Genomic DNA, 24,911 nt, shown 5'->3' with positions numbered 1-24,911 from the left:
CACAGAGGACACTGCTGTTGATTCTGCATCAGTGAGCACTGTCCCTAGTCCTCAGGGCAGGCCACGTTTAGTGAATGGTCTGCAGTGAGGGGTGACCACATAGGTCCCCTGGTAGTCACAGGGCATATCTTCTCAGACCCAGGAACTTAAGAGTTCAGCTGGTTTCTGCAATTCAGAAGGTCCAGGTCTTTATCCATCCATCATCCATGATTTGAACCTTGTTTGTTCATTCCATCTTGTGTAACATGGTTACTGTGGATTTTTTTCTCTCACAAGAAGTCTTGGTCTAGGTGTGTTGCAAATTTGATCATACAGAAATTTAAAATTGTGGAATGTATTGGTATACTTTTTTTTCAGAAAGTTAAATGGGTTTGGGGTTTTTGTTGAGTGACCTAGAACAAGCTAAACAAGATTCTGTGCTCAATCTCTAGTACCTAAAATGGAAAGAAATCATGAAAGAAAGACAGAAGGAAAAATGATGGAAGGAATTAAGAATAAGAAACAAAAGACAGAAAGGAAGAAACAGTACAGGAAAAGCTAAATGACTTTTGGTGCCATTTTGTGAGTCATGGTTCAGCTGGGTTAAAAAGCATTCCTGCTCAGTCATAGGAAACTGTGGAATTGAATGTAAAATAATAAACTTAGTCTTAATCCTCAACAGATAGTGGTTCAGCAATGTTTCAAAGGTCCATTAACAGTTTAAATTTTTTCAAATAGATTTAGAATACTTTAGCAATTTCTAAAGTCAGATCCTACAGAATGGGTATTAGCATATGTAGTATGGCCAAATTTATATTATAAAGTGACATTTAGCTTCCTACATTGTAATTCACTGTATATTTTATTACGTTTCCCTCATGGTTTTGTTGTGAGCATTGTTTTATTTTCTGTTAGAATATATTAGTCATAAGGGGGATACCATGTGATATTTACATTTGTGCTAACAATACATCTTAATGAAATTCATTCCCTCCCTTGTACTTCCTCATGCCTGCTGCTCCCTTTTTTAGAAATATTTCAACAGGTTTCATCATTCTATTTCCATTCATGCACACAAAACACACTCGCCATATTCTCCCTCAGTCACCTTTTCCTTTTTTTCTTCTCATCCCCCACTGGTTCCTGCTCCCAGAAAGCATCTGTTTCACTGTCTTATCTTTTTTCATTTTTTATGTGAATATTGATAGCACAAGGGGGTTTTGCCTTGGCATTTCAGGCATGTATATTTCATGTGTTAGTCAGATTAACCCCCCTGCAATTACTTAATCTCTATCTATCGCTCTGCTCTCCCATAATTCAACACCTTAAAATGCTTTACATTATATTATTTCATACATAATTGGAATGTGTCAATATTTTTCACTCTCTAGCATTTTCTTTCCTTCTTCTGCCTCCTGTAGTCCTCTCAGTCAAACCAAATAAAACAATATTGTTTTCTCTCTTTCTGTCTCTCACTATGTATATGCCTATGTATAAATGCATAATTATGTGTACATAAGTTGACATATTTATTTGTACATACATGTATCTTATAGGTCTAGCTTCTACTTATGAGGGAAATCAAGCAGTCTTTGACCATTTGAGCCTGGCTTGTTTCACTTAATATGATGTTCTCCAGTTTTGTCCATTTACCTACAAACAATATAATTTCATTCTTCTTTAAGGTTGAATGATACTCCACTGGAGATATATATATATATATATATATATATATATATAAAGTTTTCTTCATCCATTCTTCAGTTGTGGGGCACCCAGGCTGTTTCCAAAACTTGGTTATTTGAATACTGCTGCAATAAACTTGAGTGTGCAAGTAATTCTACCATACCTGGAGCATATTTCTTCAGTTATATGAAGCCTTAGTATGGCTTGATTGTCATATGGTAATTCTGATATCAGACTAGATTGTTTTTCCCTGGGTTCATGTCCTTGCACAGTCAATGGATGAAGGTGCTGGACAAGAAGTTAGGAGTTAAAGCAAATTCACTCCACAGAACAAAAGTTTATTGAAAGGAGAGTAAAGCACCATGATATTTGGACTTCATGAAAGAACTAAGCCAAATAATGGCTGAAGTCTAGGAAATGACATGAGCATTAACCTGCATAGTTCAACTATCCTTTCTTGAAACTGTATTTGTGATTGGATGGCACAGAGTCAGTTTTTGGCCAAACTCAGCCACCTGTCTGTACCTTTGCTTATGTAACTGAGCATCCAGGAAGGTCTGGTCAGTTCTCCCTGGCCTTGAGGCCCAGATCTTACAGCTGCATTTTGTTATTCTGGTAAGAGGCTTGTTATTTTCGTGAGGAACCTATTGTTTCTCATGCCCCTTTTACAAGTCTGTTTCTAAAGTGCTTCTCTCATCCAAAATTAAGTCACCTCTTCATTGCTTGCCCTATAGTTCTATTTTCAGTTTTCTGAGGGACCTCCATTCTGCTTTCCATAGTGGTTGCACTACTTTACATTCCTACCAACAGTGTGTAAGTATTTGTTTTCCCAATATCCTCACATGCTTTTGTTGTTGTTTTACTGATAATACCCATTCTTACTGGGGTGTGGGGGAATCTCAGTGTCCTTTTCACTTGCATTTCCTATGGCCAAAGACGTAGAGCATTTTTCATGTGTTTGTTGGTCATTTGCACTTTTTTTTGAGAATTGTCTATTCAGTTCATAAAACCATGTTTTTAATGGGTTGTTAATTCTTTATGGTGTTAGTTTTTTGAGCTTCATGGATATTTTAGTTATTAATCCCTTGCTCAAGGTATAACTCACAAAGATTTTCTTGCCTTTCTGTAAGCTGTCTCTTCAGTCTAGCAAGTGTTACTTTTGTTGTGAAGAAGCTTTTTCACTTTATGTAATCCCATTTGTCAGTACTTTCTCTTAATTGCTGAGCTATTGGAGTTCTGTTCACAAAGTAGGCTTAGGTGTTTGTGGTCTAATGTATTCCTTGGTTTTTCCTGGATCAGTTTTACCATTTGAGATCTTACATAAAGATATTTGATTCACTTTGAATGTGATCTAGTTTCAGTGTTTTACAGAGGAGATCCAGTTTTCCAACCACCATTTGTTGAAGAGACTCTATTTTCTCCAATGCACTCCTTGTTAAAAATCAAATGGCTGAAAAATATATGATGGAGAATAGACAGCCTCTTCAACAAATGTTGTTGGGAAAAATGGTTATCTGCCCATAGAAAACTGAAACAGATCCATGCCTATCATCCTGAACTAGTATCAACTCAAAATGGATTAAGGACCTTGATATCAGACCCAAAATTCTGAAGTTAATACAGGAAAGAGCTGGGAATACTCTGGAAACAATAGGTATAGGCAAAGAATTCCTCAGTAGAACTCCAGGAGCCCAGCAACTAAGAGAAAGGATGGACAAATGGGACTGCATGAAATTTAAAAACTTCTGCACAACAAAAGAAATGATTTCTAAACTGAAAAGATCACCCACAAATTTGGAGAAAATATTCACTGGCTACACATCAGACAAAGGACTGATAATCAGAATATATAAGGAGCTCAAAACACTAAACTACCCCAAAATCAATGAACCAATAAAAAAGGAGCTAAACAGAACTTTTTCAAAGGAAGAAATCGAAATGGCAAAAAAAAACATGAAAAAAATGCTCACCGTCCCTGTCCGTAAAGGAAATGCAAATCAAAACCTCACTAAGATTCCACCTCACTCCTGTTAGAATAGCTATCATCAAAAATACCACCACCAACAAATGTTGGCTAGGATGCAGGGAGAGAGGAACCCTGTTACACTGGTGGTGGGAAAGTAAGCTAGTACAACCATTTTGGAAAACAATATGGAGGCTTCTTAAAAAACTAAACATAGATCTACCATATGATTCATCAATATCACTCCTAGGAATATACCCAGAGGAGTGCAACTTAGGTTTTTCCGAAGGCACTTGTACACCCATGTTTATTGCAGCACTATTCACAATAGCCAAGTTACAAAAACAGCCAAGATGCCCCACTACTGACAAGTGGATTAAGAAAATGTGGTATTTATACACAGTGGAATTTTACTCAGCCACAAAGAAGAATGAAATTTTGTCATTTGCAAGTAAATGGATGTAACTGGAGAGCATCATCATAAGTGAAGTTAACCAGGTTCAGAAGGCCAAAAATTGTATGTTCTCCCTCATATGTGGATTATAGACCTAAAACAATTGCAGCCAATATTATTGGACACGGGTCATACAGGAAGGGGAGAATGCATACAGAAGGAGTAGGGAAAGGGAAGGAAACCTAAAATTTGAAAGTGTTTGATATGCCCACTGTAGAGGAGCTAATAAAGAAATCTTACACAGGATGAACACTATTGCTAGGACAGTTGTGACTCACTGTTTGTGGCCACTAGAAGATTTTCTTGACTTCCCTAAGGAACGGTTCTCATGTCTGAGAAAACCTGGCAGAGTATTATAATAGAGAGAGCTAGAGAGCTAGTGACATGTTACTAGCAAAATACTATGGGGTACTTAGAAATAATTAATACACAGATCAAATTATATTTGGTTGACACATGAGGTATTAATTTTGGGTTACAAGGTGGTGTTTCATTTAATGTTATTGTGGTGTAGTGATAGCATACCCAATAATTCAGATGTCCATGTTTATGTGTCAGGAGGAGCATGCTATCATTTGCAAGGTCACAGCAGGGTCTGGGGGATTTTGTGTTAAATGAAATTAGCCAGTCACAGAAAACATTTACTCATCCCACTCACTCAGAGGTGAAATCTGAAAAAGAGAAATCAAGTTCTCAGAGAAAGAGAGAGTAGAATAGTAGTTACCAGAAGGGAGGCAGAGGTTGGTCAATGTGTAACTAACAATTAGATAACTGACAATAACTTACATTGTTTCATTGCAAAAAAGGGAATATGATTAGCAAAAGTGCAGTGCATATTACAAAACAGAAAAGTGGAAGTGAATTTTCTCTCTGTTCAAGCTTTTGATTTTCTTTTACAGTGTTTGGGTGGCAAAGTATACAAAATCAGGGAGGAGTTTCAGAATATCTTGCAGTGTGGTGTATTCTTAAACCACACAGTGTACACATATAGGAAAATTTCTTCACTAAGGTGAACAGATATTGCAGAGAACAGTGACAAAAATGACAGGACCAGGGCCTCATATCTAGGGTAAAAAAATCTAACTTAGAAGATATAGACTATATTGACGCCTCTGTGCTTCAGTTCCCTGTATTAGGATGTGGAAATGTTAACATCCTATGTTATGTCACAGGGTAACGATAATTAAATACAGGTGAGACTTCAACTCTTCAAATGCTAAATGTATTGTGGCTCATGGGTAATATCTAGTATTTTCTGGACCACAAATCTGTCCAAGGGTTAGACAGAGCAGGGGTTGATTTCCTCACATTACAGTTTAGATAATTGACATTAAGAGAGTTTAACTTAATTGACTAGATGCAAAGCACAAGTGAGGATGGATCTGAAATAGGAATGCAGATGGCTTCCTAGGGACAGGTTTCCCTTGGGAAGGCTGAGGCCCTGGAAGAAGAGCCTGAGTCAGAAGTTTTGAATCATAAGCCAAGCTCCTGTGTCTACATTATGATTACTGATGAAAATATGACAGTTTCTTCAAAATAAAGCCCTTCTTAATTTCATAAGGAAGACTGCATTATGGGCATCCTCCCCAGTAACTTATGATCTGCTTATGAACTTGTGATCTGCTTGGCACCCAAGTCTGCCTAAGAACTCAGAACATTCCAAACCAACTGGCACTTAATGTCTGTGTTAACACATAACTGTTCTTCAACTACCCAAGCCTGGTAGAGTAGTTAATGCCAATGAATGGGGACAATGTGCCCCTTTGGTGCTATGCAGGTTCAATGGAGCTGCCCATCTGATGACTACAGCTTGAGTCCCTGAGTGATCAAAGGAGACCGAGGCTGGAAGAGAACAAGTACTTTTCAGTTCATGTCCTCTTCACCAGAACCTGGACTCAAAAACCTCTCAACTTCTCCAGAACCTACAGAGCAAGGCGGTAGAATACATTAGACCTTACAGGCTCCCAGACACATCCCAATCTATGACCCCAGCCAAGACCCTCTCCGAAGGCCACCAGGATCCTCATTTCCTCTATCCTCAAATGCTTTCTTCACTGACTTGATGACACCACACCTTAACAACATCCCCAGCAGTCTCCAAATGGCAGGGAACCAGTCCTCATCAACCCCATGCAAACTATGCCCTGATATCCCACTTCCTTTCCTTTCCAAAGTTCTGAATATTCCAGTCCATTGTTAAGTTTTGAATATGGAGCGCTATATTCAGAAGCATATGATCTGTAATTCTATTTTGATGAATCATTGCTATATTTACTATCACAGTCCTCATCTGAGGAAAGCAGTATGGGTGATATTCTCAAGAGGTGTGTACAAAATTGTATTAGGAAATGTATATTTTTCCTAGTATATGAAAATATTTAGTCACTCCCCAGGAATGATATATGAAAAACACAAACTGTGTAATGAACTCAAATTTAATCAAATTGTGTAATGAAACAAATTTGGAAATGAGTAAATATATTGGAGTGTTCAAAATGAAGAACAACAAAGAAGCTAGGTTGAGTAAAATTAAAGTAGACTGTGTGCAGAATCAGCGTTTATAAAATCCACATGAATATACCTTTTTGTTGTTAGCACAGCATCGTTAACCTCTTTTCTCAGCAACAACTTAGGTTTCCCATACTGGCAGAGTCTAGTTATCATTTTGAAAATGTCTCAACTACTCTGAAATAATGAACCTATCTGCGCACAGAGTGACATTTGAGATAGAAGATAAGATGTGCATTATCATATCATTACAGAGAACAGTTATCATAGTGTTCAGACTGGTCCTGGCCACACAATGGTATGCTCCTGCACTGTTCTCCAGAAAAGTAAAACTTACATATACATGTGTGCCATTTAAGAGTATATGTTTCATTTCAAAATTTGAAAATTCCATCCCAGACACACCCACACTATACTTTTTTATTTATGATATTCCATTGATTCCTGTTCCAATATATGTACATTTCGTGGTGAACAGGGACAAACTAGCATGTTGAGATTAAAAAGAGATTCCATTTCTGACTTGAAATCCCATTTCTATCCATTCGTTTTTTATCTAAATGGTACTCGAGTTTAAACTCAGGGTCTTCACCTTGAGCCACTCCACCAGCCTTATTTTTGTGAAGGGTTTTCTCAAAAAAGGGTCTCACCTGAATCACCAGACATTTCTACATAAAAAATCTAAATTTTGTGTGGAGTAAGTTGTAATTGCATTATAAAATGGTCAACTCTAAGAAGACATCAGTCTGCCATAATGATATAATTGTCTTAGTATGTCATTCTTTTATCACCTTTGTATATTATTTTTTATCCTCCATCTGCAACTGTGCCTATAAAAATATTACTTGCTCATCTCTGTAATTTTATTGAACAATTTCTTTGTCATTGTGTATATGAATACATGGATAATTACTGAGTAAATAAAAAAATTGTCACTTTATAGTAACCATTGGGTTGGTTGCTAAGCTAGAATTTATACTTTAATAATAAAAAAGTTTTAGATAATACCAAACTATAGTATGGTGCCATGCCTTCTCCAGGGATTGTCCATTGAGGGAATTGAGAGACTAATATGAGAAGGTGGAATTTTTATTGCATTTTCTATGTGGAGAATTTTAATTATTCTCAGCCTGGTAGAAAGATTTGTGCATGGGTGTGTGTATCAATAAGCTTGGCCGCTTATTAAGATGAAAAAAAAGTAGAAAATTTTGCATCTCTAAATTCCAAAATGTAGAAGAAAATATGTAAAAATTATTAATGAATATAGTGAGAACATTTTATCCATCCAGTTGTAGGAACGTCATGAGAGTTGATAAGGAAGAGCATTCAGATGCCCCTTTACAGAAGACAGAACACAGCAGGGAACTTGCCTTCCTGCTTCCCCTGTATGTCCAAGCAAAGTGAAGAGTTAATGAGTAAATATAGCAAAGTCCTAAGGAAAATCCCATTTCCAGAATCCATGCTATAGGATGGCTGTTAGAAAAATCTATAATATTTGAAGACTTAACTGTTGTTACTACCAGAGGGCACCATCTGTTTTTCTTTGGCTTTTCCAGACTGTTTTCTCTCCTCATCTAAATGATGCTTTGTCTTTCATGACTTCATCACTTTATTAACTAGTCAAATTTTCCTACTCCAATATTCAATTGAGTAAAGCACACCATTTAGACTTAGGTTTGTAATTTTTGTCACATGGCAGACATCTACATGAAGGTGGGTTGAGACTGGTATAACTCTGAGTCTTGTGCACCCTGTCTTATATATAGAGATTATAGGATGCTTGTTCCTCTCCAGAGTTTCTATAGACACTATTTGAACTCCAAAATCTGTCATGTCCATTTTTCATTACTGATTCTAATTACCCCCTTCATTTTTCCTTTGATATTCTCCATCTGTGGGCTATAAAACCTGATCATTTATCTGCCACCTAGACAAAGGATTATCTCCAGATAATCCAGTGATGTGTTTGCATTGATTGTATTCACGGATTCTCCTTAGAAACAGCTGTTAAAATTATAAAATTCTTATCTGCCCTCTTTTTGTTTATGTTGTGAATCACCTCCTTTTCTATTACTCAGAAAGGTAATTATGGGAAACGCTCCCAGGAGGATACATCAATGCCCTCCCCTTGAACAAAGAGACAGTGCCAAGGCTTCCTATGCATGCAGCTTTCTGTCCAATTTGTATACCCAGTTTTGGATTATTTGCCAAACCAAACTACAAAGCTCTTCAATGGTACTAAAGGGAGCAATTTTACTAAGATGAAGACAATACAAAAGCATTTGAGGACCTCAATTCTAAGTTAAGCCGGGCTTCCAAATGTGGGCTCTGAAAACTAGAAAAATCTTTACACTATATTTTGCACTTTCTGGCTGTCTGTAGGGTTAATGTCTGTTAACCCTCCAGACAACTGTACTTGATAAATGCTTAACTCTTTTTTTGGGAAATTGTCTTAATTTTCTTGCAAATAATGCTGTAAATTTACGTATAAGTACCATTTTAACAGTGTCCCACAATTTTAACTTCATAATTTTTTTTTCATTTTTCTTCCGTTGCATAATCTTAATATACATACCTCATTGTATTTCAATTATATTATTACAGCCACTTTTTATGGTTCAGGGTATTGAACTCAGGGTATTGTGCTTGCTTGACAAGGCCTCTAAACTGATCCAGGCCAGTTATTTTGCTTTAGGTCTGTTTTTCAGATTGTGTTTCATGGTTTTGCCTAGGATTCCCTTAGTCCATGATCCTAGAAATACTGCTTCTTAAATACCTGGCATTATTGTCATGCACCGTGATTCTCAGCATGTTTTTCAATAGGGAATTGCTGAAGTTGTGCCTAGGCTGGCCGCTGACTGTAATCCTACAATCTCTGTCCCCTGATGACCTGGCATTACATGCATGACACATCACACCTGGATCAATACAGCTATTTTTAAAGAGATCAAGACCAGGGCTGATGGTACATGCCAGAAATCACAGCTACTCAGAGGGCAGAGAGTAGGAGTATGGTGGTTTAAGGCCATCCCCCAGCAAAAGGAATATTCTAGGATATTTGGGCATGTCTTTAATTCCATCTACAAAGGAGGCATAGGTAGAAGAATCATGGTCCAAGGCAGACCCCTTAGCAAAAAGTAGATGACCATACATAAACAATAAATAGAAAAAAAGGCTGGAGGTGTGGATAAAGTAATAGAGGGGCTAGTCAGCAAGAAAAAGACCCTGATTTCAAAGCCCTATATCAACAATATTAAATAAGATAAAAATACAGCAAAACAAATAGTCACACACATTATATGTTTCAACAAAAGTATTCCACTGCATAATTGAAAGTCTGGAACAGAATGGAGTTTATTTGAATTATACTATATTTCATTTACAGAAACTTTCATAACGAAGGCTTCTTCATATCCTAAGAGCAAACAACACATACAAGTAGAGGCCAAATGATAAGAACCTTGTTTTTATGTGTATGACTGTGGGAAGTTAAGGCCTATGGAGTCAAATACTGCAGGATAAGGAAAACATGTGTAAGCAAGAATATTGGAGTCTGCCAGGTCCATGGTTAGTGCAAATGAGTCATCACACATGACTCATCCAGGTGAGCAGTCAAGTCAAGGAGGGCAGCAGGTGATCTGTACAGCCCTTTTCTACAGTCCATTGGTTCCCCTATAGTAACTGCCATGCTCTGTCCCAATGGGGCCTAAGACATCTGACTAAAGGAGGAATGGGAATGATTCTGACTGTCCCCTGTATTGGAGAGTTGATTATTATCCACACTATTCACAGTGTCAGTGGCTGGCTTGTTACTTGATTTTGCACATTTACTAACTACTAGGTGTCTTGAAAGTACAGTATACCTCTTGGGAAAGATGAAAAGAAGGGCCTTGTCAAAACAGTTTCTTTCTGTCTCCCAGGGGACCTAAATATGGTCAGAAGAGGGGTTTGTGGGAACAAAGGACAGTTAAACATGGGATAGAGCATGAAATTGGGTGAGCTTGTATAAAATTGTCACTTAGCAAAGAGCCTATCCTGCCTGTCGAAATGGACCAGGAAAATCAGGAAAGAAAGTGTGCTGAGGTCTCAGGCTGATACAACAATTACAAATTGAGAAGGGGCATGGTGTTCATGACAGTGACCTCAGGATGTAAAGGTGGCTGCCAGGTCATGTATACAGATGCACTGGCAGCCCTGGTTGAAAAGGGTGTAGCCAAAGTAATGGGCACACCAGTATTAACAGCATTCCAGTTGAATGGGATTTAAGGAGGGCTGGGGAAGGAAAGAAGAGCGGGATCTTTGCAGCTGGGCTTGGGGAATGCCCTTCAGTAGCAGAAAGCCATGAAATGCACACATTCAGGAAGAGGACTGTGGGGATGTACACCATGAAAAATGCTGCAGCTCTGCATAGAAACTGATCTTACTTCTCGCTAAATGGAATCCCCAAATTGGGACCGAACATAGAGTGTAAAAGGGCCAGAAGAGAAGTAAGGAGAATTAGTGTCTGTGGGAATTATTCCCGCATCAATTTTTGGTGTAGAGAAAGGTAGAAGGATAGCAAGACTGGGCATCCAATAGCCTGGTCTGCAGAGTCATTGGTGGCAGGTATAGCTGTAATCTTCAAAGTGTAGTTAGGAAGTGGTAGGGAAAAGCTGGGAAAGACTGACAGGCAGTGCAGTCTCCCTCCACCTGTTGTTCCCTCCAAGGCCACCACTGTATTATCCTCTGAAGTCCTTATTTTATCCCTAAACATCTTAATCTTTTGATATTAACTGTTCTTTTCCCAGGAAATAAAGTCTTAATAAAAATCCTTGGGAGTTTAGGAGGTAGAGACAGCTTACCTTGATCCCATAGCAGTGGCAATTACACCTCCAGTGGTAGGACCTGTGACATGAACGTTTTTCTCTTGCAGGGCAATGAGCTGCAGTTTTGGAAGTGGAAAGCTCCTTAATGGAATAGCTGAAGACATTTCAACCTGTACCTCCTTCCTTGGCCTTTGGGACTATGGTGAGCTGGGCAAATGGTCTTCAGACAGAAGTTCCTTGCTGGACTTCTCTCAAAGTGGAGCAGCCTGGTACTGTGTCAAGGAGAACTATCCTATCTCCATTAGACTGCCCAAGCGTACTTTCAGCAAGCTGGAGATGCTGATTCCATCCTAAGAGGAGCCCATGGTGGACACAGGATTTGCTTTATTGAAGCTGTTTTTAAGTCATTGGGGTGGAGATGCCCATCCTTGGGCCCAGAAGCATCCCCCATACAACGTGGTTGCCTTGTTGTTTAGGGGCCCAGAAGGTGCTATTTCCCCACTTCTAGAATAGCACTGGTTTTATCAGAATCAGTCCCCCCTGGTGCCAAAAGGAACATCTCCAGAGAGAAGTTATTAATCTGCCAGACATTGTATTACCTCTTTAGGAATCAGTAAGTGCCTGCTGGAAAAGGCACAAAATGATGATGCCAGTTGAACATTCTGCAGATAGGGCTGATGGCCTATTCCATCAGAGTAGTGGGGTGACCCCAGTAAGGTAGAGATGCAGTGTACACCAAGGAAATTAACTGGTGACATCAGGCAGTATAACCTGTGCTGGTTCTAGCTCTAGGCTCACATAATATACTCCCAACTAGGAAGCTATCCAATGACTTCTTAAAATGGAAAGAGTCTATTTGTAATGTTTGCTTCCAGGTTTTTCCATTGAAAAATATCTTGACAGTAGAATTTAACAAGGAGAGAGGCAATGGGAATTATTCAGGAGAAACAAAGCAGGCAGTGAATGGAAGGATAGAGAAGGAAGTGAGTATCATGACCACAGAGTCACAGAGACAGTTACTACCTCCTAGAGGAAGAGAATGAACCAGCCATACATTCCTAGTTTCTGCAGTACAATCAGAGAGCAGGAGAAGTAGGCTCTAGATCAGGAGTCATCTGCCTCATTGCAAAGGCGAAACATTTCAGGCCTTAAGAGTTTAGGATTAAGGTCCAAAAGGGTGTTGAAATGGACTGACCAGTCCTGGGAGCAGTCACAGTTATCACCTCAACTCTTAATTCTTTCCCTTCCTATGTCCACAGGAATATTGTTACTGTTTCTGCTCCTTCAGGAGGTGACTTCCCAGATAGCAACAAGAAGTGACCTACAAACTACATGTAACTCATTTCTTTCCCATTTCCCACTTTCTTGTATCCCATGATATATTTTGACAATTGAGTTCACATAGTGAATGTGCCTGATTAGGATTGGGAAATGTTTAATTCCCAGAACAACTCCATGCATTTACTGGACCATTGTACATGTATAGAAGGTTAAAGGAAGCATGACTGGTTCAAATTCCCTTGTTCTGAAATTAAGTCAAGGAATTGGAGCCACATACATAAATGGGAGTTTCAGGGTTTACACCATACTGTGGATGGTTGGGATCAGAAGACACCCAGAGAGCACTGAGAACAGGAAAGAGGCCGGCACCTGCATGTGGTATGGGAAAACAATAGCACAGTATGTCTGTTGCAGTCATCCTTGACCTGCTGCCTTGAAAGTCCATCCTGGACCTGGTGAATACTATGCAATGAAGGCACTGGGACAAGTAGGCCAGAGCGCAGTGAGCCCTGCAGTCTCTTGCAATGCATGCTCTAGCACTCCTGCCTGAGCATGTAGGGGCTCCTGAGATAACTGGACATAGTCCTCACCAGTGGAAGGAACTTCAAGACATCAGCCTTTGGTGAAGTGAGGAATCTGAAACAGACCCAAGTTGTGTGTCTCCCTAATTTCCAGGGTGCTGGATACACACAGAAATGCCTGAAGAAATATTCTTGAATTCACTGAATGCTTTATGCATGACATTATAAGTTTCTTTGGTGTCCAATCCAGAAAATTATACACATTATTGATATGTAAAATATGATATACATATGTATGAATTACAAAGGTGAAACCCCCTTGAACCATAAATATACACTTTCAAAAATTTGGGACAGAAAGGCAAACAGGTCCTGTCCAGGAAAGGTTACCTGTGGCTGGAGGGATTGTAAACTGAGAGGGTGAAAGATGGTGAATATGGTCAATGTACTTTGTATACATGTATGAAAAGTGAACAATGAAACTTGTTGAAGTTTTTCTAAGAATAAGGAGAGGAAAATGAGAATGATGGATAGAGAGAATCTAATTGAGATACATTGTAAGCCTATATGTAAATATGACAATGAAACCTTTTGTACAAGTAATGCACACAAATAAATGTCCAGGTTTTATTGTTTTAATTCAACTGAAAAAAAGTGTCACCAAGTCAACAGAACTTCTGAATTAGACATACACAAGCAAACTTACCAGGGAAGTCAATGGGTCCTCTTCATCCATGGTGTCATTATCAAGTGAATCCCACAAGTTCTCAGAGGAAGCTAGGAGGACAGAGCTTCATTCATTACAGACATGGGGCTGCTCACAAAATATTCAGAAGCATTAATGGATGCAGGCATAGAGTCGGGATTGCAAGGCATAGGAGAGGAACAGAATATAAATGAGACACTGAAGCTTTGAATATCTAGGTAAAGGTCTCTAATTTGTCTGAATTGTTTAGTCTAACAAACAAATCAACACTAAAACAAATACTGGTTTATTGATTTTTATTTTACTGAGGTTGAACGCAGGATGTCCCAAATGCTGAGATGGTTCTCTACCATTGGATCCATGCCTCTAGTCCTTTCTCCCTGGTTATTTTGGAGATACTTGATGTTGCTTTTTGCATAGAAGAGCATGTGTTCTTCCTGTTCTATGCTTCCCACACTTGCTGTGTTGACAGACATTTGCAACCACATCCATATTTTTTCCCCCTGAGTTGGGTATTTTATGAACTTTTTCTTCCCAAACTGGCTTGTAATCATAATCCTCCAATTCTAGCCTATTGCACAACTTTGGATGACTGTTGTGTACCTCTGTACCCAGCTATTGGTTGAGATGAGGTATCATAAACCATTTGCCCCAGCTTCCCTTCAACCATGATGCTCTAGATCTAGTCCTCCCAAGTTGCTAGCATTAGAAGATTGAATCACAGGTTCACAGCATGTAAATTCTCTTTTTCACAAATTGGTTATGTATTTTTAAAATGAAACCTATAGCATTTTTCAACACTTCCCCTTTGTCAATTTATAACTTGATTTGCAGTATCTGATCACAGTCTAAATATTACTGATAAAATGTATTTGAAGGATTCTGTTCAAAGATTTATTCAAAGATGCCATAGTCAAAAGGAAGAGATCATTCATTTAGAAAAGATACTTATTATGTCTAAGGCATATATATGTGACAGGATCTCATCATGACTACACACTCATTCCAACATCCATTAATAATAATTTTTGATCCAGTTGTGGTTGGGTTGTGGCACTTGTATTACTAGGCACTAGATCAGTAGATGCAAAAGAATGGAAAACTCAAGGCATCCATGGGTAACATAGTGAGTTCAAGGCCAGACTGTTCACTTTATGCTCTTGGGTTAGGCAAAGATTTGGTACATACAAAAACATGAACAAGATTGTATGGAAACCTTAATTTATAGATTTCATAAAATATAAAACTTTGAGAAACATTTAAGCACTAGGCTGGGCTTGACTACATAGTGATACCCTGAAAGGGAAAGGAAAGACAGACAGAGAGAGAAAGAAAATGTTTGCGAATCATAATCACTCACTCTAGAGGCCATCAGCTTTCAGTCTTTTAAAAATATATTTCTTTCCTAATAAACTATGCTGTTACTTTCACTAAATAACAAGAATATTTATACCAACTTCTTTTCCAATAACTGAAAACTATACATAAAAGCACTTATCTACTTGTGAATGCATAAGAGAGGTACAACCACACAAAGGAATACTATTCAGCAAATAGGAAGATGCTATAGATTTACACAAAAATATGGGTTACACGTGAAAATTCTATACCTTGCAAAAGAAGTCAGACAAATTTGACATATTATATAAACTCACTTGTGGAGACTTGGGCTGAGGCAATGCTACCCCTGAGGTGCAAGTGCCTAGACCATCAAATGAGATATGATTGTATTTGGAGAGACAAGAATAACCTTGGAAGGAGGTCAAGTATCCATAGCACCATTGATGTAATTTCCAGGCTTGGTTGATGGCATTGCAGAGGCATACCCTGCCAGGATGCATAGAAATATTGGATCTGTGCTATCAAAGACCAAACAAAGAGGGCATTACAAAGACAGGCTCTATGTTGCTGACCAGCATGTTAGTCACCTCAGCATCTAGTGGGGGCTTCCATATCACATGTGCAGATGTACTGGCGGCTGGGTTAGGAAAGACTGTGACAAAGTGATGTACTGCCAAGCTCAAAGTAACAGCACTTCTGGTGGCAATGAGAAAAGGAGTCATGGTGAAGGAAAGAGGGCGAGGTAGATCTATGCACATAGGTGTCAGGATTCCCATATGCAGCAGGGAGACTTTAAGGGGAATTATTCATGGACAAGAGGTTTGGAGAGATCAGAAGTGGGAGTTTTGCAGCTCTCAGTAAAGCAGGGGACTTTCATTGGATAGAACCCCTAAATTGGGACTTGATCTAAATAGGGAGAAAGAGGGTGTGCAGAGACAGGCAAAGGAGAATTGAAGATTGGGGAACTCAGTCCCCCATCAATATTTGGTATAGGAAGAAGTGAAACAACAGGCAGGATCAGGGATCCAGCAGCCTGGTCAGCAAGTCAGTGGTGAAAACAGTAGCTGGCATCTACATAATGTAAATGGGCAGGGTCAGGGGTCTGCATGGCCTGAACAGGGAGAACTAAACAAGGGGCAGTCTGAGGGGCAGTGAAATCTGAAACTGTCTCTGTTCTTCCCTCCAAGGTTTCTATTTTATTACCCATGACTTTCTTTAGACACTGGTTCTTCTCTCTGTTGCCCAAGTCTTTCTCTACAACAGTACAGTAAAGTTTAAGATTGTCAGCAGCTCACCTTGACCATTCAGCAGAGGCAGCAACAGTGGCAGGGGCAGCACATGAGGAGTGGACACTTTTCTATGACAGGGACTTTGAACAGCAGCTACACATGAAGGATAACTCCATGAAGGACTAGCAGAACACTTTTCTCCCTGCACTCTTTCCCTGTCCCCTGGGAGTCTGGTAAGTTGACAGATTGTCTTCAACTAATACTTCCTTCCCCACCTCTGGCAGTGAGGGTCATCTTGGGGTTTGTTCAAGGACCACTGTCCCATCTTCATCATGCATCACTAAACCTCCAGCCGACTCTACAAGCTGGGAATAGCATAGCCAACAGATGAGGAGCTCATGGAAGACACAGGAGCTGCCTCACTGAGGTGGTTTCTAAGTCCTTTGGGTGGAGATTTCTCTCGTAGGGCCCAAGATAGTGTCCCATGGAAGTGAGGTCTTTCTTTTTTTTTTTTCTCTTAGCTGTATTTTTTTTATTATTTTATTATTCATATGTGCATACAACGCTTGGGTCATTTCTCCCCCCCCGCCCCCACCCCCTCCCTTACCACCCAGTCTGCCCCCTCCCTCTCCAGACCCCTATCTCCTCAATACCCAACAGAAACTATTTTGCTCTTATCTCTAATTTTGTTGAAGAGAGAGTATAAGCAATAATAGGAAGGAACAAGGGTTTTTGCTAGTTGAGATAAGGATAACTATACAGGGAGTTGACTCACATTAATTTCCTGTGCATATGTGTTACCTTCTAGGTTCATTCTTTTTGATCTAACCTTTTCTCTAGTTCCTGGTCCCCTTTTCCTACTGGCCTCAGTTGCTTTCTTATTATTCAACAGACTAGATGGTGCTACTTCCCTATTGCTAGGGCAACACCTTTCCTTAGAATTCTGCTGTTCCATTTTTTCTGTCCTTTCTTTTCAGCCTTTGCTGTACCTTCCTAGATATCTTCTTGGTCTTTTGCATCTGTATCCCTTATTCAAGAAATTGGGATGTGATTGGATGTCATGGGCTCCAAAGCCTAGACTACCTGATCAGAAGATAAAAGCACAGTGGAAAATGACATGGAGGTCTTCAAAAAGTACCAAGAATTAGGCAAATCTTTGTTAAGATTATCAATGACAAAAGACATATATTTTGTCCAGAAAAGGACTATAATCAGGACATATATTTATATTATATAATATGTTATAACTTTATACAAGTGATCTTGGAAGCACAGATTACACTATTAATTTTAGTAAAACACATGACTAAAGTTGAGGCAATCAACAGAGTCCATCCTTGACCTGGGTCTATTGGAGCTCTAAAGAAGCAGAAACCCATGGTAAGAATTCCAGGTGGGTCAAGATTTAGTCCAACAAGTGATAAAAGCATGGCTGTACTGCAGAGCATGATATTCAACACGGGGAGGCAAAAAGTGTTGAGTATCAAACTGCCAGTGATGGGAAGTAGGAGGGGATGTAGACAGGATACGTAAACATGGAGATGAGAAGATTCACAGTGAGACACTTCATAAGGTTGTGATCATGGATGATGACCTGCCCTTCTCTGCTGAGTGGAGAAAGGTCGTATGAGGGAAATGTAGTCCTAAATGCAACAGTATGCAGAAAGGAATGTTTATGAGTTGAGTCTGTCATGAAGGCTCTGCCAAAACTTGGTTAACACAGAGTTGGATTGCTTATTTTGAGAATGGGTTTGTTAAATGGGCAAATTCAGGGCCAGCTATGTTGGTGAAAATGTGTAATACCAGTTATGCAGGATACTGAAAGTAAATATATTGTTTCTAGATTAGCATGGAGAAAATGTTAGTGAGACCCTACCTCAAAAGAGACCCAGACGTGGTAGTATAGGTCTGTATTCTCATCTATTTAGGAGGCAGCAATTGGAGAATCATGGAATGATCTGGACCTGAGTAAAAGCACAAAACCCTATTTGAAAAATAAACTAAAACACAAGTTCTGAAGAAGAATGTCTCAGGTAATAATGTGCCTGTGTAGAAAGAGCCTTTTGTTCAGACCCCAGTAAAACAAAAAAACAAACAGGAGATTCTCCCCTCTTTTGCACTCTCTTGATCTTTTGTTTTCATCCATTAGGTAGTGTAGCCAAAAAAAAAAGCCCTAGGGAGATGACAGCACATTAATATTAGACTTCTGACAATCTAGGACTAACAAGAAATTTTCCTTTGTTGGTATTTGGTTTCACCAACAAAATACAGACTCAAAAAAAGAACCAAGGCAAAACAAAGATCAAAAAGCCCTTGGCAATAATCATAAAGAAATCTTGATCTGTTTTCATCCAAAATATTTTATTATTAAAACAACATATTGCAACTGATAAATGATGAACAAAACTCTAGTAATTGAACATCTAAGAAGGGTATAGGAATGGTTACTTATGAAGTTCAGCCATAGTCAAGTTTGACTTTGTGTAGTAACATTGTTTTACAATAGTGGTGTCTGAGCAGTGCAAGTAGTAACTAGGTGAGATATGGAGGATTAAGAGCAATAAGGTATTGGACAGGCATGGTGGTATATGCCTGCAATTCCAGTCACTCAGTAGATGGAGGTAGGACAGTGATGGTCCAAGGTAGTAGAACACTTGAATAGAAAGCATTACCACAACAAAAAAAAGCAAAGAAAAGAGATTAAGGTAGATTCCTGGATGAAATCTCAATTATACAATGAATAAAGGGAAAAGAGGTCTGAATACATATTGTATTAGTTAAGGCTGAATCTTCTTTATGGCATATGTTTTGGGGAGAATATGGCCTATGTATGTGCCCCCCCAAAATGTGACAGTGAGGGTGATGACACTGAAGATGAGGGTATTTGTGACCTTTTCAGACTTTTCTGTCCCAGGACAGGCATTGCTGAGATGTACCTGAACTGTGCATCAGGTATGACATCCATGGTCAGGCTGGAGTGGATTAAGCACAAAGAAAAGCTTTATATCTTGTAAAAGGTAAACCACATGAGTTTGCATAAATTTCATTTATGATTGAACACCAGATCATTTCTCTGGACCAACCATCTGCCCAAGGGAAATATTTACAACTATTTTGGTTACAAAAATTGCTAAAGCAAGCGATTTTGAATGAGCTTTGCTGTGTGTTGACAGTCTTCAGTCAAGGTGTGGGTACAGGTTGTGAAATTGTTGCCCGATATCCATTGCTTTTCAGTGGCAGAATATAATAATAGACCTCTTTGAAGGATGCCTTGCTCCACTATCTTGATTTGGGGAGTAAAATATACTGAGAAGAAGCCAGTGAAAATAGGGTGAAAAACATTTGGTTGTATTATCCTGTTCATGTTTCTTTATGTTACTCTAACCAGACTTAACACAAAGTATGATCCTTAACTGGATTTAGTAAGAAAATACAAATGAGCTTGTGAGGAATCAACACCTATCACATGCATGCACAGCTGTAAGAGCACCAATTTATCTGCTGTTTTTATGTCCCAGACTTGAGGTTGTTGCCCAGCATCACACAGATTATCTGGCCTGATATGAAGTAAGATTGATAAGAACAGTTATCTTCCACCTCAGTAGATACATTCAATTCAATGTAAGTGTTCCATTCATTCCACAGCAAGTGGTTCCATATGACTGGTTCTTCAGTGTCCTTACTAAAGAAAACACTTCACAGATAATCTCTTCCATTTACCCACAGGACCTTGGGCATAATCTTCTCAAGTGGTCCTGGAGTATCCCCAGCATGGATTATCCGTTATGCTACAAAAGTAGTCAACGAGTTTAAGATGAGTAATTCTTGGAAACTCATTTTAGTGGCCAGTTGGCCCCTGCCTTGGAGCCTATACCTTAATAACAACTCCTGACAATAATATTGGATTACATGCATTGAGTATTGTCAACCATGATTATCAAACCAAGTTTGGTTTCAAACTTCTTTGAGATTTCTGATCTTGTAGACCAGGTTGTGCACCTGCATGGCTTATTGAATATAAGCTGAACTGGCATTAAAAAAAAACACTCATCCCCTACTCTTAAATTCTTTTCCTTTTTAAATTCTTTTTTAAGAAGTGCCAAAATAATTTTCATTTCATGCAGCTGTGTATCCAACATGCCAAATTTTATAACATCTTGAGTTAATTGTCCATGAATTATTCATAATTCATTTGAATTATTTATTCACAACACTCAGATACAGTTAATACCATATATAACTAAAATTGTGTGGAGTTTCAACAAAACTAGAAAAATACCCACAAACAGGAATGAGCAACAAGAGACAAGCAATGTAAGTGATTAAATCTGGAAACAAAGTGAAAGTGTCACCAAGTAAAATCAGCACTTATTAATTAAACCACTTAGAGACAAAAAAATCAAGTATGATATATTTGATAAATTATAAGAACTTTTGTAAATGCCAGAATGCACCACCACCAACCACAACAAAAAAGAGCTCCTAGACCAAAAGGCCATGAGAAGAAGCAGCAGATTGTCTCAGAAATTGAAAGGAGGCTGAAGTTTATAATATATTTTTCCCTGCACAGTTGCTCTCTGCCCCATGTGCAGTACTTCCTCCCATGGGGAAAATACATAGCACAACCTCCCTCGGTCTATCCCTGACAGCATAATTGCTCTCAGGGTTGAAGAACAGGGGTGCAAAGAGATGGAAAGAGGATCTTATTTGCATAATTCGCCATGGATACACAAAAGTTCTTGTGTGAAGAGTCAAAACAACCCTTGACCTCAGAAATGTAGTTGTTCTTTCTGATGGTGCTGAGGATGCTGCACCATGGCATGAATTCATTCTTATTCTTTGTTCACTTTGTCCACATTTGCTTCCCAGGTTAAAATTGTCTTTAGATATAAATCGTTGTACCATTGTCCTCTTCTTATGGTGATTTCAACAGGTTTAAAAATTCTATGTTGATTCTTGTATGGAGAGTACATCAACCATATTTACCTTTCAACCTCCTTCTTTTACCCTCCCTCTCCCATTACTGACCTCCTCTTAGCATGAGCTGTTTTTTATAACACTGCTTGTATTTGTATTGGGCCTTGTCACCATTTGGATTTAACTTTATTTTATGTGATTCTCAATGCGATGTTTCACTTTCATATTCCAAGGGGTCAGTTGTGGAGTGAATATGATCATTTTCACTCTTGTGGTTTATTCTCTGTGTCCTGTGAAAGAGGAAATTGTGTACATGATGTCAGGTGGGCCATGAGTTGCACATGAGTGTTAAGGTGTTATCTCCAAGGGAATATTCAGTGTTCTGCTTTGTGTAGTGGCTCATGTGTGTTGAATATGCATAAAGGTTACAAAGGAGTATGGCAGTGTGCATAGCAAGAACATCTACCAGGAAAATAAAACTCCATCAAGCACATGGTGACAACTATACAGATTCACTTACAAACCACATTTTAAGTAGAAAAATGATGCAATATGGGGATTTGTGGGTCAAATTCAGTTATGTCCAAAAAAGACATTATTTATTACCTAGTTATGGATTACCAAAATCTTTGGGAAGAGGCACAATTTCAAAGCAAGGTCATAAGGCTTCCTCTGAATTGTGAGTCAGGGCAATAGGAGGGATGATGTTATTGGGCCAAGGAGGTGAGAAGTTCTGCATCATACCAATTTGGTCCGGATCAAGTTGGGGTCCATGGGCTGCTCCACTGCCATTGTAACCTCTAAAGTGTTGTTCAGCAATCTTCACATCTTGTATGCACTGGTGGTCAGGCACAGATCCAGGCCATGGTCTAAGCCTATGAGGACTTCTGGGATGACATCACCCATGGATCACCTAACACCATTACTTTCCTCTACCATCATGAACAAGGGGTCCTTCCCTGTGCTCTGCTGGGCCATTCAGCACACTAACCACTGTAGTCACTGCAAAAGTTGCAAGTGACCTTGACTGCTTATCTCAGAGAGGCAGATTTTAGCATGGCTGTTCACAACAAAATATGCAGGATACCTGGAAACACAGATCCAAAAGAGAGCTGCAGTTGGGAGGCAAGTGAAGAATTCTTATTAGAGAGGAAAGGATAAGTGTTCATCCCTGGATGGTTGTTTCCTGTGGAGGATCTGACTACTGTCTACCTTTGGCCTGTGAGGATGGTTCAGAGGGCAAAGACCAGCCAAGCCATGGTAGAACCAGCTGAGTGCTTTCCTTCACATGACTGTGGAGATACTCCAGTGCCAAAGCTCTCAGGCCTTCTTACAGGGCTGAGTGGAAATTTCCATGAAATTATGCTCCCTAGGATGGGCCTGGGCCAGGTGACAGGAAGCTTAGCTTCAATGTTAACTTGTGTGTTGTATAAGGTTTTCCTTCTTTTTGTTTTTGTGTTTTACCTTTGCTGCCTGTGATGATACAGGAATCAGCCAAAGAGTCTAAGGAAGTGTTCACTTAGTGAATCCAGCCTGTGATTCTTAGTGACCCAATCAATCACTTTTGTATTGTGTTGCTTTGACTTATTTTTTTGCCTTCGTTCCTGTGTACAGATAAATTTTCCTGTTTCTTTACTGCATAATTTCACTTCCTATAATGGATATTTTGTTTCATTTCTGTGAAAATTTTGAAAATAAGAGGCTTCCTCCAGGGATTCTTGCTGTTGTTACTGCTGTCATTATGCTTTGGTTGCAGTTGTTATTGTAGTTGAAATTCATTATTTTCTTTCTGTGTTCTGAAACATTTCTGTGAATTGCTTGCATAGGAAGTGGCTGATATTGTGGTCAATTACATTATCAGTTAACCAAATATAAGACACATTTCCCTATAAGCATCACCCTATACCACAGGCTCTCTGAGAGTTGAAGCGTGAACTTCAATTCTTCTGCAGTTACATCTGGGCCTTGACCTACACTTCTTCCTGCAAATCCAAGCAATTTCATCCAGAGGAGACAATTTAGGGCCATCACACTTCTCACATGGTCATGTGCATAGCCTCTAGAAAATGAGTAAGTTTCTAGAACTCCAAGGACATGTCACCACTTATAGTCTCCACAGAATCCACCTTATTTTTCATGTATATTCTTTACCTCATGTTTGTATTGGCTCAGCTATTTGAACTGTTAATGGTTCCCAGTAGTGGTGTTCATGTGTGCTTTGAAGATGGTGCTGTTATAAATCTCTGTGCCAATGAAAATGAAGAGAATTTCACAAGAGGTGCCAACATTGGTCAGATACACTTCCTCTATTGTTTTTAGCATGTTCATTCCTTCCCAAAGATGTTTTAGCATATTTTTATATATTAAAAGTACTGAAATTTACATGTAACTACAGACAATAAGCTGCTAACTAATATGTAGTGCACAATAATTCTTAGATTTGATAAAATATAGTGCCATTTATTGAAATGATTGAGTGAAATACTGTCTTTAGTTATACAGAGAATGAAGGTGTCTTTTCTTTGTTTCTGTCTGGAAAAGTTCATTGTAAGACAATAAAGGAGCAAAAATGTTTGACACCAGCCCATTCAACCTATCAAATATTTATTGCCCTCTGTGAAATGTAAAACTTGAGCTCTGGTTTCAGGAGAAAATCTCCACCCAAATCAGGCATGTGATTCTTCCACTTAAGATCACGTAGGAGATAAGAATTGCTTACATGTCTTTCTTTCAACTTTGTCTCATTTATATTGCCTGGGACCTGAGAAGAGGGGTCATTTGTCCCTCAGTTCATAGGATTATTAATAGCCTCACTCTGGCCAATGGTTGCTTTATGTCTTATTTCCTCATCTGACTGTCATTGTGTGGTACACCCTTGTACACCAGTCTGCAACAGTACTAAGACTTGTCCTAAGGCTGGATACTTGAGTGGTTCGAGACAGCTTTGCCCCCAAGAACCTGAAAACCAGGCAGAAATTCAGGAGTGTCTATAGTTTGGTTTATAAATCAGAGTCCTGGGAACATGGCCTAATCTTCAGCTGGAACTAGTATGGAGAATCATCAGTGATAGCTCCAGTGCTGGAGCCACAAGTGAGACTCATTCTCCCTCCTGGGGACATGGCCAGAGAGATTTCCCAAGTCACTATTTGAGAACTAGACCTGAAACCAAAGTATGAATAACAAAGACTATGGGATCTAGATCAGATTAGATTGATTAAGATTTGGATCTAAAACCAATTTTAAGCTGAGCAACAAGTGAAGACACAGTGCACAAAAAGCAGGAATGCCGTGGATATTGGAAGGAACACTTGACCTCAGAATTGTAGCTGTTCTTTCAGAAAGTCCTGAGGATGCTGCAAGAAGGTGGTGTGTATCCACGGTAAGTTATGCAAGTAAGATCCTCTTGCCATCTTCTTCATCCCTTGTTCTTCAACCTGAGAGCAATTACATGGTCAGAGGTTGACCTGGGCAGGTTGTGCTACAGATTTGGAGGACACATCTGGTCTAGCATTGCACATGGG

At 39.1% G+C, this 24,911-nt stretch overlaps 1 long non-coding RNA gene across 1 annotated transcript in view; it reads left to right on the top strand.

The window, feature by feature from the left end:
• LOC141418782 (uncharacterized) overlaps nucleotides 1-13,812 on the top strand; it is a 43,313-nt gene extending 29,501 nt beyond the window's left edge. The window contains exon 5 of the long non-coding RNA XR_012443421.1: nucleotides 11,503-13,812. This is a non-coding gene — a long non-coding RNA (uncharacterized lncRNA). The remainder of the gene's footprint in view (nucleotides 1-11,502) is intronic.
• Nucleotides 13,813-24,911: the final 11,099 nt, after the last annotated feature.

Source organism: Castor canadensis, chromosome 18 (assembly GCF_047511655.1).
Source record: "Castor canadensis chromosome 18, mCasCan1.hap1v2, whole genome shotgun sequence".
Taxonomy (NCBI): Eukaryota; Metazoa; Chordata; class Mammalia; order Rodentia; family Castoridae; genus Castor; species Castor canadensis.
This window is presented reverse-complemented; position numbering and strand designations above follow the sequence as displayed.